This window comes from Ictalurus furcatus, chromosome 14 (genome assembly GCF_023375685.1).
Source record: "Ictalurus furcatus strain D&B chromosome 14, Billie_1.0, whole genome shotgun sequence".
In the NCBI taxonomy this organism is placed as follows: Eukaryota; Metazoa; Chordata; class Actinopteri; order Siluriformes; family Ictaluridae; genus Ictalurus; species Ictalurus furcatus.
This window is the reverse complement of record NC_071268.1, coordinates 13,928,909-13,938,815: the sequence shown is the minus strand read 5'-3', so window position 1 is coordinate 13,938,815 and position 9,907 is coordinate 13,928,909.

The window sequence follows — 9,907 nt, the reverse complement described above, 5'->3', positions numbered from 1 at the left end:
CTCTAAACCCCAGTACAACCCTCGTTTCCCCGGACTGCATGAGATCATAGCATTCGTCAGAAGCCTCGGTGTGCCTCTGGGCTTTTTTGAGGAAATTCAAGTTTTTGAGCTTCACTTACTGGAAAAAAAAAAAGTTGTGTTGCAATGTAACTGTGTATTTGGCTTGTGCTCAGTGTTTGACTCTTGTGCTCAGATGATCTTTTCCCATGTCCCCCCATGTTGGAACTTTAATTAATTAATTTATTAAAACTGATCTGTGTATCCTAATTTAACCACTAGAGGGTGCATGGACCCAGGTCATGTCCTTGGGTTTATCGTGCCCCAGACATGCCCCTCTATTGGTTTCTCTTCCTAATAGTTTCAAGCTGTTTTTGCTACAGATATCAGCCCAACTATGAAAAACAAATTAATATCTGATGAACAGCAAGGTTGGTAATGTTTTTCAAAAACATGCTTTTTCCCCTGCCAGGTTGTTCATTATATCTGGTTTGCTTGCACCAGGACTGGTAGTATCTCATATCTTAAGGATCATAGCTGGCACATGTCATAATATCTGGCATATCACTGCCTGCCCTCTTGGGGTATATAAAGTTAAAAGAAATGTCTACATTTCCCACAGATACATGGCTCTGTAAGAAAGCAACAATCATCTGGCACCTCATATTAAATATCTAAGCCTTTAAATATGTTTACGTTTTCTTCAGGAGAAATAAAGAAAAAATATACATGGGGAGAATTTTTAGAAAGTTTTTGAGAGTTTTGAAAAGGATCTGACATTAAGAATGCAGTCTAATGTAATGTATATTTCATAATATTTTCTTTGCACTGACACATACTATAGGAAGCTGTTGGATTTCTTGATTAGAAGTGTTCAGATTGGTCTGGCAAGGAGTAGTCAAGGGTTCTTAGTTTCCTAAAGACATTCTAGTTGGTACTCTTTCTGATTAGGAAATCCTCTGCACAGAGCCTTAAAAGGAAAAATCCACCCTGATTGACTTGCACATGAATATTTATAATCAGTACATGATATTCAGCGTGTTGGTGGTGGATTTTTTTGGTTTAAATTTCTTTCTGACATGTTGGTCTGCTTGCACTTTGGTTAATGGTTTATAAATGACCAACAATGCCATTCGATTACCCACTGATAGTAGCACCAGTGCGATTTAACCCTTGCTTCATCACTGCCTAAAGAGAGTGATGCAGCAGCGCTGATCTGAGCTGTGCACTCTGCTTAAACAGATCAGCTTCAAAGCTTCAACATTCATGTTAATACTGCTGTCAGTGCCACTGTGCCTGACATATCACGGATCACAAACTATTGATCCAACTCAACACTACTGTGCCGTATATCTGCACTGCATTCTGGAACTTTGAGTCCAGCATTTGCTGTCTCCAATACTTAAAATCTGGATTTCTCATTAATATGACATTGAATGTTGCTGGAAAATGGTGAGTGGGAAAAGATGCTCTTACGCTTTTTTTTTTTTTTTTTTTTTTAGAGCTAAAAGCAAAATCTAATTGTTATCACTTATGTTGAGATGCAACCTTCCCAAGGGAATGATGAAAATACAGCATCAACCAACAAATTAACAAAGTTCATTAAGCAAATCACAGATATTTCAATGTGCAATGTGTTTCAGGTTGGAGGTTTCCTTTAAGGGTTCCTCCAGAGGCACTTTTTAGAGTTCTAGATGTAACCTTGTTTCTAAGAATGTAACTGAATAAAACAAGTCCTTTTATACTTCCTTATCTCCTAAAGATTTGGTAAGAAAGAAGATGACTGAGGACTGAGAACTAATCTTTATCTGCAGAATCAGTGACTATCAACTGTCCAGAGCTTAGCAGGGAGTCTGAGAGGCTTCAGTTGCTTTTCAAATCCACATAAATATTTGCCACTTTAAACAATAGGCCCGATTTTTCTTTTCTTTTTAATAGTGTTTTGCTCTACTGCTGAAAAAGACATTTGCTATTCAAACCAAGCAAGAAAACCAGAGAAAATATTATAATCTGTATAATGTTTTACTGAGATTTGCATTCATATGAAATTCCCATTCAGTTCATCTTATAAACAGAGCATACTCCAGCCTTTCCAAGCTAAAATATTTGCTTTTTTATTCATAAAACCTTAAGGATCTGACAGAGATATAATAATAATAATAATAATAATAATAATAATAATAATAATAATAATGAAATTGAATCTATCCATCTATCCATCTATTTATACACACACACACACACACAGACACAGACACACCATATAAACTGTATATACATTGAAGGGTTTGAGATCAAAAGATGAATATGAAAGAGGACATTTCAATGCTTGTGCTATATTCTTATAGCCACTTCCCATTTTGTGAAGCTCAGCAACCTTTTGCTGCACATCACAGCTGTATTCCTCGGTCTTACCCATTGTTATGAATGACTAAGGGAATTTGGCCAATGTGTTACCTAATATTTATACCCCTGTGAAACAGGAAGTCATGGTTGAACAATTTCCTGTTCCTAGTCACCCAGGTTATTTGAAAAATCTTATATATTTTTCCCATATGAATTCATAGGGGTGCCAATAATTGTTGCACATATATATTTAACAAAGATATATATATATATATATATATATATATATATATATATATATATATATTTTTTTTTTTTATAAACCTGTCTTGTGTTTGCAATTGTTTGATATCCATGAGAGCAGAGTATTGTTGTGGATTTTTTTGAACAAAAAATCAAAAGGTTAAACATTAAAGACAATTTTTCACAGCCTTCTTTACTCATTTTTACCAAATGTGCCAATATTAGTGGAAGTTACTATATTATATATAAATATGTCAGGCCACACATGGTTCACTTTGGCAGGAAGCTCATGTTTAGTCTTTTAGGCAAATTAAACATTGGTATATACAGTGTTTGACATTGATCTGGAAGAGAAAACAAATGTAAACTTGTTGTAGACTTTCAATGACATCAGCCCTGCTCGCACCCACTCACCAGACCGCAGGAGATGAGTCACATGGTGAGTATTTATCATACTAGGAATCAGCATCACCTCTGTGTTATTATCTCAGCTTGTTGGTATGCACCCACACACTGCTTCTATTCCCAAATCACGGCAAGTTTAAGCACCACTGGAGCTTGAAATTCACAAGGCCGACTATTGGAGCATTACTCTGGCTGTGGATGAAGTATGACTTGCATGCTGTAAAGCTTTAGGTGGGGGCAGTAAAAGCCAGCTAGACTCTGTAAAAATACCTAACCTACCTAGGCAGCAGATGCTGAGCAACATGGAGAGAAGAAGACTACATCAAGTTCAATGTTGGATCATGGTGGATCGCAGACATGAGAAATGATGTAGTGTAAGAAATAATGATTGCAGTTCGATAATCAATAATCTGTATGCATGTTTCAGAAAATGTTGGATAGGTTCTCTTGTTCTCTTTTGTTTAGTGTGTTAGGATTTACAGCTATTTTTCATTATCACAAGTAACAAAAAATAGTCAGATGTCACACAGTACCTTCCTGGAGACCAACCCTTGCAAAAAAATGTAATATGCACTTCACATGTAAATAATCACATGGTTTGCATGCTTCCATTTGCATGTTTCCATTATTTATTTTCTCACATAAATAATTATTTTTCACGTGATCATTATTCACTACTGTTCTCATGATGTCACGTGTGTTCATATTTCATGGCATAACATGTTGCTATGCACTTTCACATATTTTTGAAAAACATGTGTTCAGTAAGGATGGAAAGAGGGTCATGGCAAATGTTTGAAGCTCTGAAAGACACTTTTCTATTTCATGTTCTTGATTGCTGTCTTCTCACAGCATACATCCGTATTTTTGCTCAAATTCTATTAAAAAAATTAAACAATAAAGAGGTAAGTAAAGAGGTATTCTTTCATTATTTTCATTCAGGAGCCATGGGGGTACAAACATCTGCATTTACTTGTTAGTATCTAGTTAGTAAATTTAAATGAGAGACATGAATCAATATTTTATTGTGTAAAAAAATAAACACATTACAGGTAGGAAAAGGATATGAGATTGTGTACTACAGAGAATCTCTGCTCCCAGTCCTACACTGTCCTACACAGTTTAAGATGGAAAGAATGAGTATGTGGAATGTGGCATGAAAGTGGCTTGCAAAGCCTGACAGAGAACTATCTATCAGTTCAACCCATAAGAACAACATGTTCATTTTCATGTTCTGAGTTTCACATGAAGATTTTAAAGCACGACTGACTCGCAAAGAGGCCAAATCCCTCTACTCATAGATGACTGTGTAAATTCAAAAAGTTTTATTTGCAAAAGTGAGGTTGATTCACGATTTTCCTTGAACAATTGTAGATTTTATAACAGTGCTAAATCACTAGTTCTTTTTACCAGTCTCTGTGAATCATAACATTCAGTTTTACCTAACAATCATTACATAAACGCTCAGTTTGTTACATTTAAATTTATAAACCATTATTACTGTTATCCTGTGCTAGTCATGGCATGGTCAAAATGATTATTCTGCTAGTTTTAATGTAGGAATTTAAATGGGCAAGAACAATTCTGAGTTGCAGAACAGGAGTCTCTCAACAGTACTGAGTACTGACGTTTAGCACATCTGGGTTTCATTCCAGTTTTTATGAACATGATGCTTTATGCTGTACGTTTTTTTGACACGTTGTATCACGATGATGCAGCTTTGTTTTGTTCTTTATCCGTTACCAAACACCACTGCATGCAGCTGCAGCCTTGAACTTTAAACAAGGATGATTACTATAGTCATTTTTTTTTCTTAAAGACCTGTTTATCATGATTTCCAGAGAATAAGCTGTGATACTGACTCACTCCAGTTGTAGCATGTTGATGTGAACCGCATATGTTTTATGTATTTTTGTCACTGAGTGTAAATGATCAGTTTCAAAGAAGCCTTGTGCTTGCCAAGTTCTTATATTTCTGTTGCTGGACTGTATAGGTGGGAAGTGATGAGCATGGCTGTGTGTAAGTGTGAGAAAGAGAGAGATTGTGTGTGATAGTGTTCTTTATTGTGTGTGTGAGTGTGTGTGTGTGTCTGTGTGTGTGTGGGAGAGGGAGTGCAGGCCTTTGCATTCCTCACACTGAGTCATGGGTCAACCCTTAACACTGAGAGGACTGGATTTATTTCCTATGATCAGCAGAAGATTCTCTTTCATCTCTGAGCTGAAATGAGCAGTGCAGTGCACAGTGTGGAGGAGGGAGAGCCACAGGTTCATGAGTTGCATGCATGTCCAGAGTTCCTGCCCTCATCCATAGCAACATAAAATCCTGCCAGACAATCCTTTAATTATGAATCATATATAGTGTTTGTGTGTTTTGTACTCAACGTCCAGCTCTTGCCGTTCTTTTTTATTCTTTGCCTTCTGATTGACTTCCAGTTTCACAACAGATGAAAAGGAGGGGTTTTCTAGGATGGAGCTGTATAGGAGCTCCCTGGAGCTCCTATGGGAATGTTACTTAGGGACTCTAGCTAATGCAGGTTGTAAGGGAGTTTGTTTTATGATTGCTAAATGACCTTTCAAAATGACCTTTTGTAGGCATGTGATCCCTTTGTTTAGCTATGAATTCCTCACTAAATATATGATAACAGTACAGTATATTTCCACAGTAAAATCAATGAAATTAACCTCCTGACCCCATTTAGTTGTCGGAAATCCTATTTAGATACATTCTCGTAATAAATTAAGCCAAATCAAGACAAAAAAGCCTTTCATTCTATCTTGGTTAAGTAAACCGGGTTGTGAAAATTGTTGAGAGCTTCCCTAGACACAGATTTTGTGCTTTTGCTACTGTGTGTAGTGGTGGAGCAGCGCAGGTCATGACATCCCCAAGAGACCCCAGGAGATGGAGGTGGGAATACAGGAGAGATGCAAGAGAATGTTGAGGTTATAACAAAAGCCATGAATAACAAGGAGTGAATGTGATGCTTTCTTATACAGCTGTGGTTGTCTCATCTTCATCTAAACATCAACCAAACATGGAAAAATAATTTGACCATTTGCTACTTGTAGAAGTTTACAAAGCCTCAGAATGTTAATGCTTTGCTGATTGAGTGTGCTTTTCTTTGGAGCAAATAGTTTACAAAGAGGTACAACAAGCTTGTGAATTCTTGATCATTTAAGATGTCGCACATTTTAGTATACAGCATAGTTGTTTGGGTCTAACCACTGGGAAAATAAAAGATGCTATAGGAATTGAGACTCAATATTTAGTTTCCAGGTATTGCCCTTGGTCTCTGCTATAGAAAACAACTGGAGCCACTGGATCCTCAAGGATGGGACTGAAGATCTTCTCTTTTTCTGACATAACTCAGTGGCTTATGCAAGTACGAGATCATTTGTACAGCTTTCTGACTCCGAAACAGTCCAAACAGTCCAGTCAGTACAATAGATCTGAAAACAGAGCCAGATGTTTCCACAACAAACAGTGTCATTTTGCTCAGGGTGGCTCACACCACATCATTGCCCACACTTTCTTTCAAAAATGATGTAGTGTGAGCCACCCTGAGCAAAATGACACTGAGCATACCATGCAAGAAATATTTTTAAATATGTACTTACATATGCCACAGCACTCTTTCTGCTCAATTCTGATCAGAAGGTGCTGATTATTTTCCTATGATATTATTATACTTGATTCATTTCTGAGAGTAGTGGCAGCTGCAGAGCAAATCATAGGTTCATGTTAATATGCTTATTCTAATACATGGTCATAACAACTTACATGGGGACATGTGTGTAATTGTTGATATGCTGAGGTTTTGTGTTTATTTATCATTTAGCAGGCAGTCTCCATGTCAGCTCTGCCTGAGGTAAGGCTGGTGCTTACAAGACCGAATAACATGTTTTGTAGTTTCTCAGTAACACTGCAAACTGTGTTTTCTGTCTTATTAACTTCAAAAGAGAGGAAAAAAACAGAGTCTGGTGAGAGAACAACTGTTTATAGTTGTTGTAAATGATAACATGAAATAACTTGTTCGTGTGAACATACCTACATGAATAAAACATTTGATGTCATTCTTTAATAAATAGAAAAATGGTAGTATAAACGGTGGGATGAATTGCTTTGGCATAAATAGCAAATTGCTGGGGCATATATAGGAATAAAACACTTTGGGACATTTTTTAAAATAGGCAAATAATACACTTTGTGGTGGTAACACCACCATGGCATTGATTATTGTTCTAATACAGCACACATGATGCTACTTAGTTATAATCTGACTGAACCTATCTAGAATTGTATTTAGGAATCAGACTGACATTAGCTAAAATGTTATTGACATTATTATTATGGATTACCACTAAAAGACTGGGAGTGCTATTCAGCCAAACGAACACTTTCAAATGGTGTACCTCTAGAAGATCCTTATGTCATGACACCCTGTCAGTGACTAAATGATTCTAAGTGGTGGTTTAACCTACAACGACTGGACACATATACTGTACATATCTAATACTCTGAGTGTTAGAAAGAAACCGAAGGCATACAGGCTTCTTGCTACTCATAAGTTTGTGCATTGTTTGTGGACACATTCAAGACCTAATGTCTTGAATGTTGCAAGTCATGGCAATGAAAGCTGAGTTGCTGCCTAACCAGATGTAATAAACTCATTTATAAACTGAACAAAATTAGCTAGATAAATATGTCCATGATGGGCAAAGCCTCAGTAAGAACGTGATCTAGCTATCTAACTCCAGCCAGCTAGTTATGTAAATGTGTGAGCTATGTAAGCTTGTTAAAGCAATATAAATGAGGCATGTATAGCTAACTAGAAAGCTAAGCCTGTTAAATTCTTAGTTAGCAAGCCAACTTCACTGACGTTGTGGAAAGTTAGCTATTTATTATCTCTCCTAATTACCCGCAATAACCACAACCATCTTCTGTTGGTTTGGAAAGGTGTCCGATATTATGTGGTAAAACTGAAAGTGCTCATGACCATTTTTTTCCAATTCTGACACCCAACAGCACACTGGGGCGTTTTAGAAAACAAATTCAGGCTTGAGAATTTGTACAAAGAGTGACATATCTTACCCAGGAGTCTATTTCTGACATAAAAAGGAGACTATTCCTTACAAAATAATTTTCTTCAAAATGAAAAGCCTTTTTGACACAAATGATTTTTGAAACATATACAAATAAAAAGTACAGTACTATCAATAGACTAACATGTTTTTAAAACAAACTGGCTATAGTAAGTAGCATAAGGACCATCTGAGTGTGCTGTAGGCATCATGAAGTATCAGTACACAGCCTAGAGTGTAATTAGGAACATAGTAAGATTTCACAGAACACTAAATGAGTGAGTGTGTCTCGAGGTGAGAAGGTTGATGACTTGAGGCTAGACACTCCCTGAGTCGGTAGGCACTTCACTGCTCTTGTAACGCCATACTGCGCCCAGATAGCCAAGAAAACACAGACATGCTAAGCTTGCTGAGATATACCATGCCTTTCATCACTGATACTGCATACACCATATCCTTTATTTTACTTAATGACAGAAAGTGTCCCGATTCATTTTTCTGTTTTCCCACCAGCTGTAACACAACTGCAGGCTGCACATATTTTATGGCTGAGACTGTTGGCTGAAGAGGGTTTAGTGCAGCTGTGGTGTTGAGAGCTGATTCTCAGATATTTCATAAGCAGTGACAGCGTCTGTTCTCAGTGAAAAGGTCTGTTTGGTTCCTAGGTATTCTGCATATTTGCTCCAGTTTTTAAAGGTCCAATAAATATCCACCCACCTACTGCTCGTGTCCTTGAATGTGTACTAGGACTGGTGTCATTTCCCTTCACATGTGCGGACTTTTGACTTCCACCATGAGGTAATTCTTCCTGTTTATATCCATGCGGCGTAGCCAGGATCCGGCAAGATTAATAGATGTTGCTACAAGAAAAGTGGAAATCTACACTTGACACTTGTACTGTTCCTGTGCCTTTTCTTCCTTCATTGTAAATCCATCACTCTTACACTTTCTCTGTCCTCACACACATACAGACACACAAAGCAAAGTCTGATGATCCTCCTGTATCTTAATAATGCCCTTATTCTTACTGTGGGCACTCTGCCACTGTCTAGATTAAGTGTCAGAAGAATGGATGCTTGTTGTGTTCTGTTTATCTCTGTAGCAGGAAAACCTCATTCAGTTAGTGACACTGTTGCTTTCTTTCCTATGTAAGGAAAAGCTTTGTCCTGTAGACCCCTCCTCAATTCCACTTGAACAGCAGGATCCTATTGTCAAACCACTGGATATAGATATAGATCCAGCATAGAATTGTTTACTGGACCAGTAAAAGCCTTGGAAAGTGTAACATTTCCACTTTTGTTTTTCAAAATATCCATAAGAGCTCTTTCTTGTTGTTTACAAGACTGGACACTGAGGACAAAACATGTTTCCATTGTACAACATGTCATTATGGAGAACAGCACCACTTCATTCATGAATGGTGTTTTTTTGCCATGGTAACAATGTTAATAGTGTTGCTGGGGTCTGAGGAATTGAATTAGCTCTGTGTGAGTGTGTGTATGTGTGCTGTAAGGCACAATGGGAGACGCTGGACATGAATGGGCGAGGACTTGGATGAGAGATGCATGCTTTTGAGCAGTGCTTTATGATCCGTGGTTGAAACACATGAGAAAATGTACTCAAGTAGGTGCTGTTGAGGTCGGTGTCAGTAAACAGCATGTCTACACAAATTCTTGAAGCGTAAACAATTAGGTAGAGAATCACTAACACTTGGACAGCATACACACAGAGGTGGGTAGAGTAGCCAAAAATTTTACTCAAGTACAAGTAAAACTACTTATGAAAAAGTATTACTCAAGCAAAAGTAAAAGTAACGTATCCAACGAGAAGACTACTCA